The following is a 20454-nucleotide window of genomic DNA, read 5'->3' as shown; positions in this document are numbered from 1 at the left end:
CCTTTTGCTAACAGCGGCGAGACTTCGGCGGAAATGAAATTGCGCTCTTGTAGGGAAAAATAAGTTGGACGAGGAGGAGCAAACTGGACGCGGGACTCGTAAAATTTGAGTCTGAAACACTGAATGGTCTGGAGAACCCAGGAATCGCAAGTAATTTTGCACCACTCCTGTAAAAAAAAAAAACGCCCTGCCACCCAAAATTACCTCTGAATTTAGTATCAGGCTCACCTGTAGATCCTGCCTCCTGGGAGAAGGATTGGTTGCCCCTGGATCTTCCTCTGCGGAATCTGGAGCGGCCCGCTCTTGGGCGGGAAAGGTAGAAAGTAGAGGCGGAGACGTCATTCTCCTAGAAACTGCCTCGCCCTGGTGGTAGCCCCCATGGAGAGAGCCTTGCTGGTTGAAGTGGCCGAAGGCACGCCCTCTGTAACGTCTGGCCCCTCAAAAAAGTGGACAAAGGTCCCTCTTAATAGAACCTTGGACCTTGTCCAGGTTCGCATATGTTGCGACAAACTTCGAAAGTTCCTTTAGGAAAGGAGAACCAAACAATAATCCCTGTGCCAAGGGACCAGATTCGGAAGTAGCGAGGTCCGCTAACTTAGGTTCCATTTTAATAAAAATGGAGCAGCGACGCTCTAAAGAAATAGCACAATTTGCATTACCCAGGAAACAAAGCGCTCTTTGGGCCCATCCTACTAAAACATCAGGGTTAATGACCTCGCCTGACTCCTTGGCCTGAAACACCATTTCCAAAATCTTCGTCAATGGACCTGAGACGTCCCACAGATTGTCCTGGCAACTGCTCCAGGCGCGATCAATGCCCTTCTTAGGGTCTTTAGAGGACTTCTTCAAAAATTTGATCTAACTCCGGAGTATATGGCATTCAGACCGCAATCTGGATCTAACTTCTTTATCGAAAATATGCCTAATGTGGGATTCCACATAATCTGACACCTCCGCTGGGGGAACCCATAAGGAAGAAAAAGGATGGACTATGTCTTCCGGCTCAAAGGTCAAGACCTTAGGAGTGGGCAGAGGATCCTCCTGGTGATGAGACTTCTTTTTGCGTTTACGGGGAGGGTATTCCTCTGTCTCGGAAGAATGAGCTGAGGAAGAAGAAACCAGATCTTCTCTAGACTTAGTCTTCTGAGTTGACGCATTATAGTTGTGCTCTTTCGCCATGGCTCTGATAAGGCTTTCTAAATCCGCAGAATGCGGGATGTGACTCAGTTGGAGTGATTGGAAACCACCATACAGGGAGGGTTCTACTATTAACTGGACGCCCGAAGGGGCTACCCATCCCTGCTGCTCTGCAAAACCAATAAGGTGATGCTTAATGGGTTTGATCGCCTGTGTCAAGGCTTGATTAACAGTGTGACGTACACCAGCGTCCAGAGCATAAACCAAATCCTGTTCAAAGGACCCAGCAGAATCCTCCAAGTAGTATTCATCATTAGCCTGGTCTTCATAGCCAGCCATGCTGAAAACAGCAGAAAAGGCTCCAAAGGAGCAATAAATCTGAGTTAAGTAGGGCAGAACACCAAACCTCAATGCAAGGGTTCACTAAAAGAACTGCATCCACTCAAAATAAAAGTTGGTATCCTAAACAAATTTTTTAGTATTAAGATGTGGAGGGAGCTGCCCTACATATGAAAAAATCAGGCCCAGTCTAAATAAGAATCTTTTTTAACCCCAGAATATATAGGTGGGGTAAAACGGGGAGCTAAGTAAAGTAGGCTGCGAGACGATCGCACGCGTCTCAAGCGTGTAAGAACAAGCGCTTGGTAATGCGAGCGTGTGGGAAATTAATTGCCAAAGCCTGGAAATAAAAAGAGGAATGCGCGGCAAAGCCGCGCGTCCTTGCTCCCGCACCACAGACTGCAGGGGTGGTGCAGAGTGGCCGCCCCCGGGAGGGAAAAAACGCTCCCAAAATAGAAACAGCGTCCGAAGACCACGAATACCACAGCTCTGAAAGCGCGCACATACACATGTAGCATTAAATGAAATAAAGGGAGAAATGCACTTAACTGGCTGCAAAGCAGCAAAGAAGGAAGAGTAGAATTGTGTGAGGCAGCATTTATAGGGTTCCTCCTCTATGGTCATCACGTGTGGATGGGACTCTTGGGATTTGTAGTTTTTTTCTTGTTCTTTATTTTGATTGGCTGCTGTTAAAATAAAGCATAGAAAGAGAAGCATAATCTGAGAGCCTCCGGTCCTGACATAGAATTGGATCGCCCACAAGCTAAATATTAAGTATGACATAAAAGTGGCGATAAGGAGTATACACCAGACAATGGTGACTACATTTGTTATATTAATTTATTGTGTTTCAAGCAGCCAAGACAATGACTACTACTTTTCTTATATTAATTTGGTGTGTTTTTTCAATAGAACAATAAGGATGTTTTAATATTAATTTTATATTATTTGCAGTACATAGAAATTGAATTTAAATCTCTAATCATGCAATCAACTGCTCTTCCTCCTGTGTTATTAGCTACGCCAGGAGATCCAATTATGTACTGGGAAGATTGGCGAGAAGCCTTTAAAACATAATTATAAGCTCAGGGAGGAGCTATTTTTGTGGCATATAGAAAATTGGCTTTATTAAAACACAGTTTGGGGGTGGAAGGAAAAAACTACTTAAAACATTGTCTTGTGTGAATTTAAAAATTTAAGGTGAAGAGGGTTCAGATTAGTACAGGGAAGAGGAGGAAGTATGCAATATGGCAATCAAAGCTTTAGCAGAGCATTATGGCAAAAAGTTAATGTGGTGGTAGAACGTCACAAGTGATTTTTCATGGGTACAGGCATCCAATGAATCCATCGACCAGTATGTAAGTGCTCTGCAGACATTGGCAGTTACATGCAATTTTATAGAATTACATAAAGAAATAATAAGGGACCAATTAATTAATCATACTAAAAACGTAAAAATACAAGACAGGTTGATGAGTTTAAAGGATCCACCGTTAGATAAAGCCACAATGGTTGCTAAACGGATAGAGGATACTACACGTTATGTGAAAGAATTAGAAAAAAGATGTACATGATACAACTATCCAAGTTGTAAAAAGGTGAATAGGTATAAAAAAACGGGGAACAAGTTTGGGAAAGTCAATTATGAAGAAAAAAATGTGTTCTATTGGTGTGGTAGTACCAAACACTTAGCATCATTAAAAAACTGTCCTGCGGTAAAAAGCAAATGTTTCAAGTGTGATAGAACTGGACATATTCCACATGCATGTAATCAAAGGAAATCTAGTTACAAGGACAGCGTACACTTAGTGCAAAACGGCTTTGAAGGGGATAAAGATAGTTCATCGGAGGATGACATTTAAGTGTTAATGTTATGTGATGAAGAACAGCAGCCACATGATAAAACAGTATACGTTGAGGGACCAGAAAGCAACATAAATATGTTAAAACAAGATGAGTACAGGTCTCCTAAATGTATAGTGTCAATGAATGGTGTCATGATACAAATGAGGGCGGATTCATGTTCACCATATACGTTAATTGACCAAGAAACATGGTATAAATTGGGTAAAGTGGAATTATCTGTACCCAAAGTAGTCTTGTTTGGAAATGGTGGTAAAAAAGTTAATGTATAGCGTTATACAAACTCATAGTATAGGATTGCAATAATATATAGGAAGAATTGTTGGTTATAAAAAATAATAGTAATAATAATAATAATAATAATATGTTTTTGGTTGAGAATGGAAATATGTTGTATTATGCAAAGTTATGCTGGCAGAATCTGGGGGTATCCTAGCAACATGTAGGTAGGAAGAGGAGTTTAGAATGTCCAGGGTTAAAGGATGCACAGGCAGGTGGTGAAGGAGGTCTGCTGGGGATGATCTCACTTTCTGTACTGGAAATAAACAGAGGAAACCAGAAAATTTGGTGGAGTGTTTCTTTCAGTTAGAGCCCAGATGGTTAGGGAAGGGATTTTGAACCACCTTTCTGACAGGAATAGAAGTGGGGGTAATGCCAACCAGTGGGCATACGTCATCGGGTATTATTCTAAAATTAATTCAAATATTTCATCCATAAAGGTACAAAATTACCTTTTATTATCAATACATCTATAACTACTGTGATAGCATTGTAACCACGTTCACTAGGCAATTCAAATGAAAAATCTAACTGATAGTGTGCCACGAATACAAAAGTTTAGGTAAAAGCTGTGATAAACCTATGGTGGTTGTAATTAGTTTTGCTTCTATATGCCTTAGTTTCTGTAGCACACCCAGCTGCCAAAATGTTCAATCAGATCTGCAGTCAACGTTTGTCCTACATGTCCGGCTTGTTGTGATGTATTATACCATTGTAAGACTTTTAACAAACTTATTTACTGGACAAATACAGAGCATTTGTTTTAGAAATTAACCTATCCTTAAGGCTTCTATGAGGTCCCATAAAGACCTATTATTCTAATTGTTTTGTGATTGATTTGTTTTTGATATATTGCAGAACATCTTGTTCACTTAAACCCCATCATTTTCATTGGTGGTATAGTAGGTTGTGTAAAAGATGTCTGATTAGTGATAGTTTGATGACCAGATGGCATTAGATTGGCTATTATCTTTGCCTACTGCGTGTGTTACAATGAAGTCATAGTCGGAAAAAAAGAGGGACCACTTTAATTGTCTGAATGTTAAGCTGTTGGCTTCATTAATTAATTGCAGATTTTTTGGCTGTGTAAATTCAAATGGTGCATTTTGAGCCCTTTCAATAATCACACCATGTTTTAAAAGCGTCTTTAATGGCTAACAACACTTTGTCCTCCATAATGTAATTAACTTCCGAAGGATTGAAAGTGACTGAATGGTAGGTCACTAGATGGAGCTTACCTGTTCTAGAGTGGTTTTCAGATAACACACATCGCAGTGCATAGTCAGAAGCAACAGTTTATACAAAGGAGGGTGTCTCTCAGTCAGGCTACTGTAAAACTGGGGCTGAAATAAAGCAGGTCCTCAGCTTCTTAAAGTCTTGATTGGTCTGATCGTCCTTAACAAAGACTGTACCATTTCAATAGAGTCTTGTTAGAAATGTCACTGTAGAAGAATGCTTCTTAATAAATCGCTTATGTATATTGAAAAACCCTAGAAAGCTCTACAAGTCACTCTCTACAAGTCACAAATGAGTGTAGGTTTTTCCGAGTATAGTACAGACTGCACTTTCTTACTATCCATAATCATTGCTCCAGGAGTAATGCAGTAGCCCCAAAAATACCAAAATTATTTGCAAGGAAAAAATTCACATTTTTTCACGTCTTGCAAATATATGAATTTTGCACAGATATAGAAACAGCTTACAAACATGTTCAATGTGATCTGTATGTTTTCAGGATAGATACGAATATTTTCTAAATAGATAACTGTGGAGACATCAATGTAATCTCAAAACACCTCATCGATGAAATATTGACATTTTCTAGGGGCAATACAAAGACCAAATAGCATCACTTGGTACTCATAAAGCCCCTATTTAACATTTATAGCTGTTTTCCATCTGTCACCTTCCTCTGTTTACAACAACAGATATGCCCCACAGATCAAATGTAGTTAACAAGGTAGGTTCTTTTACCTGATCAATGAGTTCTTACATTAAGGGTGGAAGATATCTGCTCTTTACATAAGCTTATTCCATGGAACGTAATCAGTGCAAGTAAGAAGGTCACCTATTTTTTTCAATATGAAAGATAAAGGAGATGATATAGCAGATTGAGAGTGACAAATTATTCCACTATCAAATATTGTCCCAGATACTACTTCAAATATTTCAGTCGGCTTCTGAAAGCATCTTTACTCTACTACACAATAGGACAGGGCTAGTTTCTGATGTAGTTGGACTCCTGCTCTAGGCAAGACTGCTGGTTTAGGGATGACAACACTTTTGTTTGTAGGCAAATAGGCCAATCTTACAAGTCGCAGCTGTCGGCCCAACCCTCCCGGCTCACAAGCAGTACCTTACTAAAAGCACAAACAGTAAAAAGTGATTTGTGGCAGCCTTTACGCATGGACTCAAGAGTGCGACATGGTTAAACGGAGATAACCCTTTTCTCACATGAGCAACATGTCTCAATCATGTACAGGCAATGAAGGAGATGCAGTAAAGTTGGTAATAGGTTTTGTTAACAAGACTGCAATCTACTGAAAAATGCATGGGCTGCAATTATTAGTATAATGAACAATGCAAGAAACAGAATTGTAAAAACAAGAGTCATGAACACAAAGACCCCTACCATCTTGCAATAACATAAGGTGTAAGGTAGGTGTGAAATAAATCCTAATACCGTAGCATGATGAACCTAATATCTAACCTAAAGAGATCTAGGTTTGTTAAACCTAATCTGCCAGTACCCATGTCCATGAGAAGAGCCTATTCAACCCTCATTACCTTGGAATGAGGTCTCTAGATCAGACTCCGTGGTGACACGAAGGCTTGGTCTCCATCAAGGTGACGTGTAGCATAGATAGCGTTGATGCCATCTGGTAGAAATCCCTCTGAATATCTTGTCTGTGTGAGATGTAGTTATACAGATCTTGTAGGACCCCTGGCGCAGGTATGTTCCCAAACAATAGATAAGAAGGCATGCTTGTGGTGGCAATTGTATAAACAATTCCCTGAAAAGGTCCATTATGTTACTGTCATACAAAAGTGGGAAAGTACATGATGTGAATACCTACGTATCTCATTTATCTTTGGCGCTGATAGTGACACCTTTACAGAGTGCCTCTGATAATGTAAAACTAAAACAACTTCCTAACTATAAACATAGCAGCCATGTTGGAAGAAATAATTAAATAAATCTGGTAACACAGAGCAGGCTAAGTAGGATAAAAGTCACTGGGTGATGTGGGCACAGGCCTGCAGGCCAGTAGGCTAAACTAAACTCCTGATTCCCATTAAAACTAAATAGGATCCACTACAGCTCTAGGTTGATTTACAATTTGTAACCCTTTTAGAAGAAAGGGCATTGAAGTCATAGTTCTCTCAATTCTGTTCTTCTGGAAACACAGTGCTTAATTTGAGCTGACAGTTATAGATGGGGGGTCACCAGTAGTAATTTGTGGGCACCAGCACCTATTTTTCTTCATCAGACTTAGACCCAGAGCAACAGAAAGAAAAACACACAAGGGGGAAAGAAGAACGAGAAAGACCGAAAAATGTGACAGAGGGAGAAAGCAGGGATTAAAAAGCATCTGCAAGAGTGAAGTAAAGGGGCAGGCAGAGTCTGGTGATGGACTAAAGAGGCATTAGGTGGAGTCAAGACTTTGAAGAGTTGGTATTTAACGCACAGACATTCAGTTGCGCTGGCCGTGGGCTTCTGAGCAAAGGTTTGGTACTTACAATTTGACAAATTAAGAAGGATGAGCATATAAAGGGACCATCTAACATATATGACACAATGGGCTATTTGTTTTCCCTACAGTATGAGCAAGAGCTAGGCAATGTTCTTCACAAAAACTAGATGTAAAGGAAACAGTCTTCAATTCCCAATCCATTTGCAGGCATTGTTTTGTAAACCATTCTATTTCAAATATATCCTTAAAAGGAAGGATGTCTAGCAAATCAATGTAAAGCTCTTTATGACCCTGTTGTGTAGACATGAGCATAAACACTGTACAATGTGTAATAAGACTTGAAGTAAGGAGGGATCCGTCTGCTGAATATGGTGTCTAAACTTGTCCTTGTTTGTTTTTTAAAATGGATAAAACAAACTCACATTAAATAACTACAAAATTTCCTGTTGTGCTAAATAGCTAGATTGGTCCAGGACAGGTTTGCGTAGTAGTAGTAATTGTGGCGGACTGTGGGATGTGAGGAATGACGGTTTGTTTGGTATTTCCCAATAAATGAGGAGCCTGCAAGGAGTAGTGCTCATCAGCTGGGCTCCATCTATTGGGCAGCCATCCCATTTCCCACCTTGAGGCTCTTGTCTTCCAATTTATTAGGAATGTTTGGCTTTGCTCTGCAATCTTGTAGAAAGTGAGCTTTCCAAAGTGTATACACAATGTTCTTTTTCTCATTTTTCATTGTCCTCAAGTATAATAGGGCATTTGATATATCCACCTTGCATGAGTTTGGGTGATGTCTATTTTTCTGCTAGTATGTTAGTCCCTGTCAGTTACCTCTGCACAAGTCTTGGGTTGCTGATATATGTGCACTAAAGTAATTTTCAATTCTTGTCGCAAATGTCTGTAAAATATGTCTACCCATTTTTGTTCAGGCCCTTATGCTTCATATATTATCTGATTAAATTGACTTAGATAAGTCACTATGGCCCAAACTATGAGAGATGAAATTCCACCCGGAGCAGAGCTCAAGGAGAAATGTTTACACTCGTCATCAACAGTGTTTCCTGGTTCAGGATCACCAGGCCGGAAATTCCAGACCCAGTAATGCTAGGTCTACAAACTCAGGCTCTGATATATGTTGGAACAGAAACACCAGGTCTGGTTTCACTGAGTTCAGATAGACACCAGATAAAACTGGTGCAGAGACAGAGAATATGGTTGAGGGCAGGAGTTTTCAGCCTGACCTACACTTGACCTCTGCAAGACCACTGGGGAGAGAAAGAAACATACAGTGCATACCACACTCAGAAGCCTGAATCCCTTAAACTTCTAGGCAGCAAGGCTGGGTGCGAGTGATCACCCAACCACATACAAAGCCCTGGTAATCCAGCACCAAAAATTGTCAAACTTGAAATTAGGACCCAAGTGTTTATTTCTTTATCCACAGGCAGTTGGATTTGTTGTCGATCAAACACTCACTTTGAATCGTCAGTAAGCCTTTCAAATCTTATAATAGAGGGATATTTTGACTCACTAATGGCATTACTGAAGAATCTGCATTATTACATTCAGGAATGGGATTCACCGGAGGCAACAGTGCAGTCGCTGGACCAGCGTTTCCTTGGACCTCACGCTCAGCACACAGTAAAGATTTTGCTTCTGCTCTGCCCAATCAGTTGGTGCTTCCGTGGCCACGCACACAGGGTTTTCTAAACTGGAAATCCATTTGAAAATCTTATAGTCCTGATTTGCTGCTTCTCTGGAAAATCTAATATTCTTTGCTTGGGTGTTCCATTTCAGTAATTTTCCAGAAACTTGTTTTAGTCCTTTATCAATTTTTTTAAGTTTTAATATGAACCTTATTTTCTTTAATATACTCTTAGGTGGCGATGTGAAAGTGCTGTTACTTTAAGTACATACACATTGTTATAGTAAAGATCCATAATTTTACATGTATAAGTCATTGCTGGGTAGAGTCATATACACTGCAGAGGCATTGTAATAGATTCTGTGTGTGACATTCACAGTGACATACCCACTGGGACAAGCTACAGGAAACAGGAGTGAATAGGAATCCAGTTCTTTGTGGCAGCAGACAGCAATGAAATGCCTGCAGTGACTGCTCTTCGGGTGGAGGAATAACCTACTACAGGGCTTTGTCCGTTTTTTCAGCTTTCACACCGTGTACAAATAAGGAACATTGACTGGTGGAATAAGTCACTTTCAATGTAAGTGATGACGTGTTAAGGCATGATAATGTGTCTCAAACTCCCTCAAAAAAGAAAAACTTGTTCGGAAGACACATGGGCGGTCTCGCAACATACCTCAAATTAGATCTAGAAGTGAAAGTAGTCCCTTGGGAGAAATGAACCAGTGATGTCCATATAATAACCTTATACGGACTAGCCCTGATCAAAAAACTAATACCGATATCTATTATAAACTTATACATAAATCCAAATTTAGAAACCAAACAGACAAAGCTTAAGTCAATCTTGTCTACACTAAAGGATTACATATATGAGCATCTGGATCATGAACTTTTAATTGCTGGAGATTTCAACACCTTTCTCCTTGGACAGGTGGCGAGACTCCTCGGAGATTCCTTGAGATCTGCCCTAGAAACCTTCTTAAAAGAATACGAACTGGGATCATCACATTCTAAGACCACAAGGCCAGGCCCATCCATTCCAACATTTAAAAATATCTCCACACTAGACTATATTTTTTTGAGCCCGGCTTTATGGGACAGATGTCTACATTATGAGGTGACCAAAAGATCTGGGAGTGACCACAACCCTGCCAGAATAAAAATAGACCTTGATGGAGCGAGACAGCCGTGGCCGCAACTAACTTATGCCCACTGACAAAGAGGATCAAATGGAGTGAGAAGGACAAGGTAAAATATGATCTTTGGAAGCAGGCCTATGGATCTTCAATCTTTGAAGGCGAGACAACTAACATAGGCGAACAGTGGGCACATATGATAAAGAGCTTTCACGCTTCACTAAGCTGCTCAGCGCAACAAGGGTTCCCAGAAAACAAAAGACAAAAGGCATGGTTGTTCACTGCAACAAGGGAATATATACAGAGTAGAAGAAAGTTCAGGCAGCTAGAAAAGAGATATAGAAGGAATAAATCCCCTGCAGTAGAAACTCTCAGGAGACAGGTGAGGAAAGACCACAAGGGAAAGACATGGAAACTGAAGCAGAAGGAGAATTAAGAACGCTTCATCTACACGCATTGTTGCCCCAGAATAAAAGTAGAGAGTTTTGGGACTACATGAACTCATTAGAATACGAGCCAGCAAGTAAGGCTAATGCAATAGTTGCCAGCATTTGGGAAAAACACGTGGGCTCCCTTTATGTGGATCCAGGATGTACTGAAGCTCAGGGCACTATGGGGTGGCACTTTGATCTAGATGGTCTAGAAAATACCACACTAATGGTCACCACTAAATCTACTAAAATGGTCCTCAGCAGCATCCGGGACCAAATGGCCTTCGTTGCAGCATATTTAGAGACGACCAAGATTTCTGAGCCGTCCCCTTGACCACTCTTTTTAATAACTGCCTACATCATTCAGGTGTCCCAGAAGCCTAGAAAGGCTCAATACTGTATCCACCCTTCAAAAAGGGAGATTCCACCCTCCCGGGAAACTATAGGCTAATGGCTCTGTTGGATGTGGATGGCAAGGCCTATGCAAGGGTCCTGCTTCAAGAGCTGGAACACTGGATCACAGAAAATAATATTATACCAACCTACCAAACAGGATTTAGGCCATGCTCCTCCACCCTAGACAATGTTCTTGCACTCTCATATTTAGGCCAGAAAACCTTGAAACCAGCTACTCAACCTCTTTTTGCGTATTTCATAGACTACAGTGTGGCTTTTGACGGTGTAGTACGTCACACACTCTGGAAGAAGCTGGCCACCTGGGGGATACCAGGGAACCTATTAGCGGCGATAATGGTACTTTACTCTGACACGTCGGTGAGAGTTAAGATCACAAATATGCATGTGACTAAAAGAATATACACCAAAAAAAGGCCTAAGACAAGGATGTGTCATCGCTCCAACCCTTTTCAATCTGTATGTGGCCGATCTTGATAAGGATCTACTCAGAGGAAATACATCCCCCCGAAACTGGGAACGACAGTGCTTCCCATAATCCAATATGTGGACAATTTTGTCCTAATTTCCCACACTCAATTAGGTTTGAAAAGGGGTTTGGCCATTTTGCACGATTACAACAAAAAAAGTACTGAAGATAAATGCAGCAAAAACTAAAGTTCTGGTGTTTGGATGTCAAACGCACAAATACCAAAGAGTCTGGAAACTTGGCGCATTAAGAATAGACACGGAAGAAAAGTACTGTTACCTTGGAGTGTGGATATCTAATGCCGGGTAAATAGCATACCAGGCAATAGTACTGAGAACTAAGGCAGAGAGAACCACCTATGCTCTTAGCAAACTCCATCTCCAGCTCCAATCACCTACATCAGAGTCAATTAGGAGAGTCATAAAATCGAAACTTCTACCTACTTATGGCCATCTTGCATACTCTGGTAGGCTAACCAATGCACTGGAGGGATGTCAAATGAGTGCTTACAAAAGGTTACTTCAAATCCTCAGATTCATCAGACATGCAGGGATACGCCTAGAATTCAATATAACAATCATGGATACAAATTGCAAATGGGATATATTTAAGCTATTTTACGGTGTCTGTAGGGCCAATACCGATACTTTGACAGGTTTGCTGAAAGCAATCTTTGAAGACACTTGTAGTAGCTGGGCCATCTATCTCAGGCAAGCCGAGGAATTTTTTGACCTAGTCCCCGGGTATAGATTGGACCCCCAAGTATCAGAGGTCCACCTGAAAAAGATATTGAAAGATCACAGCATGCAAATCTCCAGAGAAAAGGACATTGCCACAATCAGGGAAATTAGGGGGGCAGGGGGCTTAGCTGCGTCTAATAGCTCTGCCAACTTCCAGCCGTATATGAAAGTCTCTGTTTTTCAGAGCATTTTGCATATGCAGCTCCTTACACTACCTGCCTGGGAATTTAGATGAAACTGGAAGTCAATGTGGGGATACTCTCAGGAATGCATCCTATGCAGCTATCATATCAAACCATTACTCACTTAATTTCTTCTGCCTGGGCTTGGCCTTAGATAGATGCCTATGCTTAAAACCTCTTTTTCAGAAATATGGCTTAAGGGCATGTAAAGATGCTGGTAAATACATATTTACTGCTGAGACTCCCATGGAATTGGCCGGCTTTGGGAATTTTTTTACCACCATGAGAAAACCCCTACTGTGAGCACGCGCCCATCAACATGCAGAAATCAAAAAGGGGAGGCAGCACCTAAAGCAACATTGCTAACAAAGTGGCTGACTCACCCCCACCAAATGTTGACCCCGATCAAGATCAAAGAGGACAACTATCTGCTGCACTAGCATTTACATATGAGACCAGATGTAGTGCCAGAATATTAGGACACTGCCACAAGGGGAAGATGCCGAGTGGTGGCAGATATTGCATTGCAGGGCACTTGTATTCTTATTTTAAAGTCTTAGATAATTTTTTACAAACATTGTTTTATACTCTCTTATTCTATATTTTCCTGTATATTTATCACAGTTTTTTCATGTAATAATTTTCAGCAATCATGCAACAATTATTAATTCATGTTCTGCAGGCACCCTACACTCCATAAATATAGTGGCCTCCAGCCTCACAACACCTTTTAATAAGCACTTTGCAGTGAACCCTGATTTTATAATCTTAGTAGACTCAGGGAACCTTATGTAATGTATTATTAATATGTTCTGTAAGGATTTTGCATTTTACATTTTTAATGATTCCCAGCCATACAGGACTTTACAACCAGCACCTTTTTCTGTGATTTATATTTACAATAGTCTAAGAGAACTTTATGTAAAGGTGTGATGAAAGACTTTGGAATGACTTTTTATTTTATGATGAACTGTAATTTTAAATTTGTAGCAGTCCTAATAATTTTCATGTATTGTGTTTTGCAAAGGTTTTAAATAATCATGCAAATAAAGATGTATTCATTCATTCAAGATAATGCGTCTGAATACCATTTAATCGTGGCAAGTAGGCCACAACACATGCATTCACAGCTTTTGGACTGCATTCTGCTGAGTGTCCCTAAACATTTCCAAACTGGCAAGAGAAGTGTCTATATTCATGGGGGTGGCCAGGTTTGTTTTGACCAGCCATACCATTTTGTGGAGGAAGAGGACTGTGCTAGACTTTCCATTTCTGTAGAACCCCATAAGGGTGCTACTGCACAAACCGTGGAGCAGGGTGGAGAACCATCTCCTGCGCCAGTGGACAGCTATGCAAATGACTTAATTGTTCCTGCTCTGTAGTCTGCAACATTTACCTAGATAAAATCTGTTTGGTAACCAGTGGAAGAATATAATCGTCATCCACTGTTTTATGTACAGCAAGTAGTTTAGTCAGAGAAAGAGACATTTGCAAATCCTTTGTTTGCAGTGGAGCTTCTTTTCTACCTAATCCCGTAACAACCCCAGGTCTTTTAAGACCACCCATTGTGTTTAAACATACATTTTTTTATTTTGGCGCTTTATTGTTTATGTGTATTTCAGTATTCACGAACATTGCTTTGTTTTGGAGAGTTGCTCGTGAACAACAGAAATGGCACAAAGCCCAACTCCATACCTCACAGCATGCTGTTATGTATGTCAAGAGATGTGATTATTATCTGCCAAGGTGTGGGCTTTGCTCACTCCTGTCTGAAGCAATGTGTTGTGTTTCGATTGAGTGAGTTATTTTTCCATTGTTCACGAACACCAACAAGGGAGCAAAGTGGGCTAGTGCAAAGTGAAGCAATGTTTTCCAGTAATATCTTGGGTGTGTCGGGGACTGTATAATTATAGTCCATACCGACCTCAAGTGCATCTCGTGCGTCCATTATAGGTTTTGTTTACATATTTTTGGTGAACCCTAAAAATTGTGCACTGGTTTGAAGCAAAGTGAAACTGCATTTCCCCAGTGAAATGTGCTCATGAACACCAAAATCTGTGCTGAATCCCTCATGCACAGTGAAACTCTGCACAAGCTTGGTGGCAATCTCTCCATTAGTATACGATACACGTTTGATCAAAATGTATAAGAAGCCTTTAAATCTGAAAAACAAGTTTTACACTCGACGCTCACATTTGCCATTTCCATAAATATACAATACAGTTGACCAAGAATCCGAGGATGACCGGACTACTTTTGTGGAAAGTGAACTGCAGATTCGTCTAACGAGCTTAAACTACTAGCCATCACCATACACATATATAGTCATACGCTGGAACTATTGCCGCTCTGTAACTCGTGTTTGTCAAAGCATGTGTGTGTCTCTTTATTCTCATCAGAACTGGAGCAGTTGAGCTACAGCGTGCGAAATTCGTATTTACCTATTAATATCAAGCTTATCTTAAAAAGTTCTCATCCAGATGCATGTTACATGCTCGTTTGTGTTCAGAGAGAATACATAAATTGGTGTTTTACAGGTGGTGGTCAGTGTAGCCAAAGGAAGGGAGACAGATCTATCTGGGAAAATGTATGTTCTGTGAACTGGCTCCCTGTTGTCTGGCTGATCCGACTGGACGAAATCTGTGTATGTCCTAAAGAGTATCTATTTAGCTGGGAGTTAGACCAAGGAACACAGATATCAGTGTCTTCTTTTAATCAAAAGCCCAGACATAAGCACAGGAGAGAACTGTGTAAAACTAAATAGGAATTCAATTAGCGAGACATATGAGGGGGTCATGGTTGTCACAGAAATCGAGAAGACAAACAATATAGATAAAGCCAAAACCAAATCCTAACAACCAAGGACTCGATTATTGAACAAGATGCAAGACTCTTTGACAGACACAACAGGGCCTTTGGCAGACACGAGCGCTTGTGCCTTTCTGCAGCTCAAGGCAAAGGAGGCAGGACACTATGCTCGGGTCGTTTGGTTGCATACAAGATATGGAGTATAAAAATATCATGCCACAAAAATATCATAGCATATCAACTACCAACATATTGTGAAGATAAATATATATGTCGGTAATAACTAAATCTTTACTTGGTTGTGCCTTTGAGATTTTTGTAGCTCGAAAATCAAAGCTCGTTTTTCTGGTTGAATGTGCAGCATATAGCTCACTTAGCACTGACTTGAAAGCCTACTGGATACAAATTCAGGTAGTTAGTCCAAATCTCTGCAAGGCACATTCTGCCTTCCATCTTTCTGAAGTCGATGAATTGGGTATCCTAAATAGGGGAACAGTGTTATCTGATACATAGAGCACATAGAAATCATACGAAGATATTCTTAACCTACTCATATAATTTGAGTTTGACAGCAGCAAGGCATGTTAGACGCAAATTTTCTGGCTTCTGACAGTCAGGCGCAGCTCAGCCTCCAGGTGTACCTTCACTTAGGGCCAGCTGTACGAACATTTCATTTGCAAAAAGCAGTTGTAAAGTGCACACCAATTTTTTGTGTGAAAGAAACCAGGTTTTGTAAATAAGCTGGTTTGCTAATTTTTGTGAAAGAAACCAGGTTTTGTAAATAAGCTGGTTTGCAAAACATGCACTCGAAGTGGGTCACAATTCAACCAACCTCGTTAACATGCATGAGATATGTCACAAAATGAGACTCACTCGCATCGCAGGGGCTGTTGTCTGCTAAGGTCAGCAGCCTACCATGTTTTTGATTATTTTAAATATAGTAAACATTTGTTTAAAGTGGGCTGTTTTCCTTAAAGGAAGAGGGGCTGCATTTAAAATAAAGATATACTTATTTAAAAAAGTTTGTTTAAGAGCTGGCAGTGGCCCCCTGGACCACTGCCTAATCCCGAAGGAACTCTTTCCAAGATTCACAAAGGGAAAGGTGGTCTCAAAGGTAACCCTTTCCCTTTACGTTTGATAACCTTTCAATGCTTTGGAACCTGAATTGTGGTCACTTGCTTACTTAATCACAATTTGGAACGGACACCCTAAACACTCCCTTTCCAAATTGTGGTATCCATTTCTAATACATTTTGGGATTTGGTAACCCTTTACCGAATTGCACAACGGGTTTAGTACATGCCAAAAAGGCATTTTCTGGTAGGAAACCGTATGATGCTGCAAATCGCAAGGTTTGCAACTGCAAAATGGCTCAGTGCATTTGATTATTAAACTTTAATGTCCAAATTCTGTCTCTGTCCCAATCTAACTAATTTACTGTGTCTGATTCCACTACTCGAGTCAGTGTGGTATGGGCAGTCACCGTCTTTTCCGTTAACATAATATGTTCTATTATTAGACTCAATCCCTTCACTAGGGAGGGTCATACCATGACTTCTGGTTTTAATAGTGCTCTTGGATTACAAGGAATTCCTTTCAAAGCACGTTGTTTCACAGATGCATCTCCACAACTCACCAACAATTCACATTTCACTAACACATCAAACAGAATTTACTTATTTTGCACTCAGGTGCATTATGGTAGGCAAATTATGTTTTACATTGAAAAAAACAGACAGAAAATAGTACTTTTCGTTTCCCAGACTTTTTCACACGTTTCTCTTTTGAGGTGCATTCTCACTGCTAAAAGAGTCCCAGTAAAATGGAAACGACATGAAGCAAAAATTTTTAAAAATGCTAAAAATAATAAAAACGAAGTAAAAAATAATTTTTTCTTGATCGTTTCAATTGCCATGTTTAACTTTTGTGCAGAATTGTCGACCAGCAAAAAGAGCACGCTATTCTGAAAATGCTTTTCCAGAGGACTATTGCGCTTTTTCTTTAGCCTCTATAATAGTACACTTTGGCCCCTGTTATAAAACAGGTGTACTAAGACACAAACAGTCTTAATTATTTATGTTTATATATACATATATAATGCATATAGATTTATATAGCATGAACGTGGCCCAATGCTGTTAAGGTGCTTTGCAATAGGACTGATACACAGGGTTAAAATGGGACAGAAAATAGAGCTGGGCACCAAATTAAAAGAGACCCTCCCTATGCAATCCAATTTCAATGTATAGGGCAAGGCTAGTCACCCGCGAGGGATTCCAGGTGCTGAAAAGCTTGCTTGTAAGGGAGTCAGTTGAAAAGGCAGGTCTTGAGTCCTTTCCTGAATTCCAGAGAAAGAGTATGAGGTCTGTAGATGAAGAGGGAAGTCGTTCCAGGATTTTGCCATGGGGTAGGAGAGGAAGCGTCCACTGTTGCTTCTGAGGATACAGAGGGTTGAGAGTGAGGGAGAGGAAAGCAGAGCGCAGTGTCTGAAGGTTAGAGGAAGTTCGGGGTTTTGATATATCTGGTTCTTGATTGTGAAAGGCCTCTTAGGGGAGGATGTGTGGTAGCTGGAATGATGGAATGTATTACATCATTGGAGCTATAGAATGTAAGAGGATTCCGATTCCTCAGGCAGACTGGGAGAGAGATGAGAAAGCTGTTAGAGGAGGAGAAACCCTTTGGATCTTCTGTTGTGGATGGGATATTTCTAATAAAGAATCCACTTGAACTATAACGTTTTGGAACCTAATTTCTACACTGGCGACGAGCGACTGGCGTAAGGAATATCCTAACACGTCAATATCTTTAACCGTGTTTGGCTAATGAAGGACTTTCGTTAACAATCTACGCAGCAAGCATCTCAAATTTAAAAAGCTTCAAGAAATGTGCACTTAGTCTGGTGAGCATTGTTCTCATTATATCTACTTAAATAATCTACAAGTGCTGCCAGAAATCAACCAGCAAGTAATCGTTATGTTTGACATTTCAAATCGTGCCTCCCTCTTGAGCCGGCATTCTTCCTTCTCGTGCCAGCATACTTCAATTTGTGCGTGTGTGTGTACGCGCCGCGTTTCCGACGCCAGAAAAGCTGGAAAACGATATTTTCTCACCTTTTCGATTTCTAAGGTCAACACGGTTAAAAGTGTTTTCTGGTCTTGAGTTCATCGGCTGTAGCGTCTACGAAACCAGGAAATACATGCGTACGCGTGTACAAGAAAAAGAGGGAACTTACTTTAAAAAACAACCTTTTGGTTTGTGATAATAACTAGGGAAGTTGGCTACGACAATAGGAACGTACTTTAAAGGGAAAACCAAGTTTTTTTGGGGGGTTTCTGCTTATAACGTTGGAGGTTGACTATAACGATTGATGGATGTGATTAAACACTAATAGAAAAAACATAGTTTGCATTGGAGAAAAAATAAATATATTTCTTGTGGAATTTCTTAATTTTATTTAGGCAATGCAGAACATACCTCCTCCTCCTTTCTTTTTACCCATGCCAGGAGAGGCACCAATAATCTTTCTTGCATTATGCTAGAGTTTGTGGCACAAATTTATCCAACGAAAGGAAGACATCCTTACTCATGCACTGTTTGGGAAGTGAAGGTCAAGAAGTTTTTGAGACCTTACCAGAGCCCGATGATGAAGGAGCTGACTTAAATGAGTTTGAAGTTTCCTTGAAGAAATTAGATTTACATTATTTACCAAAAAGTAGCACGATTTTGGAGCGCTATCATTTTGGAATGAGAGAGCAAAAACCTAGTGAAACTATTGAGGAATATATTACTGCCTTGAGGAAATTAGCAGCAACATGCAAGTTTGGAGCAACCATTCACGAACGCATAAGAGATCAGTTTATGTTGAAATGCTACAGTGATAAGATAAGACAGGAACTTTGGAGTAAAGATGACCCTTCTCTGCAGGAAGTTGTAATTCTAGCTAAGGGTGTGGAACACACTCTAGCTTGCATGGAAGAGTTAGAGAAGAAAAAGAGTCCTGCTATTAACAAGATCATTCAGAAAAAGGAACAACAAAATGTATACAAAGAAGGTGATGGCGATAGTAAAGTTAATCAAACGCAATGGTCTAGATTCAAAGACACTAAGGGGGTCATTACGACCTCGGCGGTCTTTTCGCAAGACCGCCGTGCTGAAGACCGCCAGTGGTGGTGGTCTTCCGCTCGGCCTATTATGACCGTTGGCGGCTCTCCGTCCTTGTTCCGACAGAGAGCCGCCAACAGCCATACTGGCGGGTGGCGGGGAAGTGGAGGTTGCTCCACCTCCACGCCAACAGAACACCGCCCAGCGAATCACATCCTGTGATTCACCGTGGCGGTATTCTGTTGGCGGTGTGGTGTTGGCGGAGCTGCCCCCATGGTTCCCGTCCCCTCCCGGACGATCGTCAGACCAGGTAAGTCGATCGTCCGTGAGGGGAGGAGGCGGGGGTGTTGTGTGTTGTGTGGGTGCATGGGGGTGTGCGTGTGTGTATGTAGAGGGGGTGTGTGAGTGCGTGTATGTCTGTGGGTATGTCTGTATGGATGTGTGCGTGTATGTTTGTATGTGGGTATGCGTGTATGACTGTGTGTGTGGAGGTAGGCATGTATGCCGGCGTGTGTGCGTGTCAGTATGTAAGTATGTAGGTGGTGCCTGCGTGCTTGTCGTGTGGATATGGGTGGAGTGATGCTGGGGGTCGGGGTGGGGAGGGGGGCCCTGCCACCTTTGGGGGTGGCAGGGGTGGTGGGGGGGTTGGGGAGGGAGTTGGGGGAGACCCCTATCAGTGCCAGGGAAGGAATTCCGCGGCAGTAAGCCGGGTCAAAATACCACCGGCGGTATAGTGACGGATGCCGGGCCAGAGACCCAGGTCTCCAGCCCGGCGGTCGTCTATGCCCTGGCGGGCGGGGCAGAGAACCGCTGGATGACCATGGCGGTAACCGCCATGGTCATAATACAAGAAAAAAGACCTCCAGCCTGTTGGCGGTCTTACCACAGGTTCTCCGCCTTCCGCCAGGGTCGTAATGACCCCCTAAATGTTTCCGTTGTGGCAATGTTAGACATTATGCTTCTTACAAAAAGTGCCAGCTATTAATGTGACTTGTAAGATATGCAACAAACGGGGCATTTTGCAAAGTGTTGCAAGTCAAGCAAAAGTTCTCCTTCTGTGAGAGTTGTGGAAGATTGTGTTTTAACTGTCTGTACACAAGATAAGAAAAAAAAAACATCTAAAGGATTTTGTCACTATTTTTGGGATTGAAAATGAAGTCTTGTTTGACTCAGGTGCATGGTTAACATTATTGTCTAATTACTTATTTGACAAAC

Source organism: Pleurodeles waltl, chromosome 3_1 (genome assembly GCF_031143425.1).
Source record: "Pleurodeles waltl isolate 20211129_DDA chromosome 3_1, aPleWal1.hap1.20221129, whole genome shotgun sequence".
In the NCBI taxonomy this organism is placed as follows: Eukaryota; Metazoa; Chordata; class Amphibia; order Caudata; family Salamandridae; genus Pleurodeles; species Pleurodeles waltl.
The sequence above is the reverse complement of the archived record's forward strand: the minus strand, read 5'-3'. Positions refer to the sequence as shown.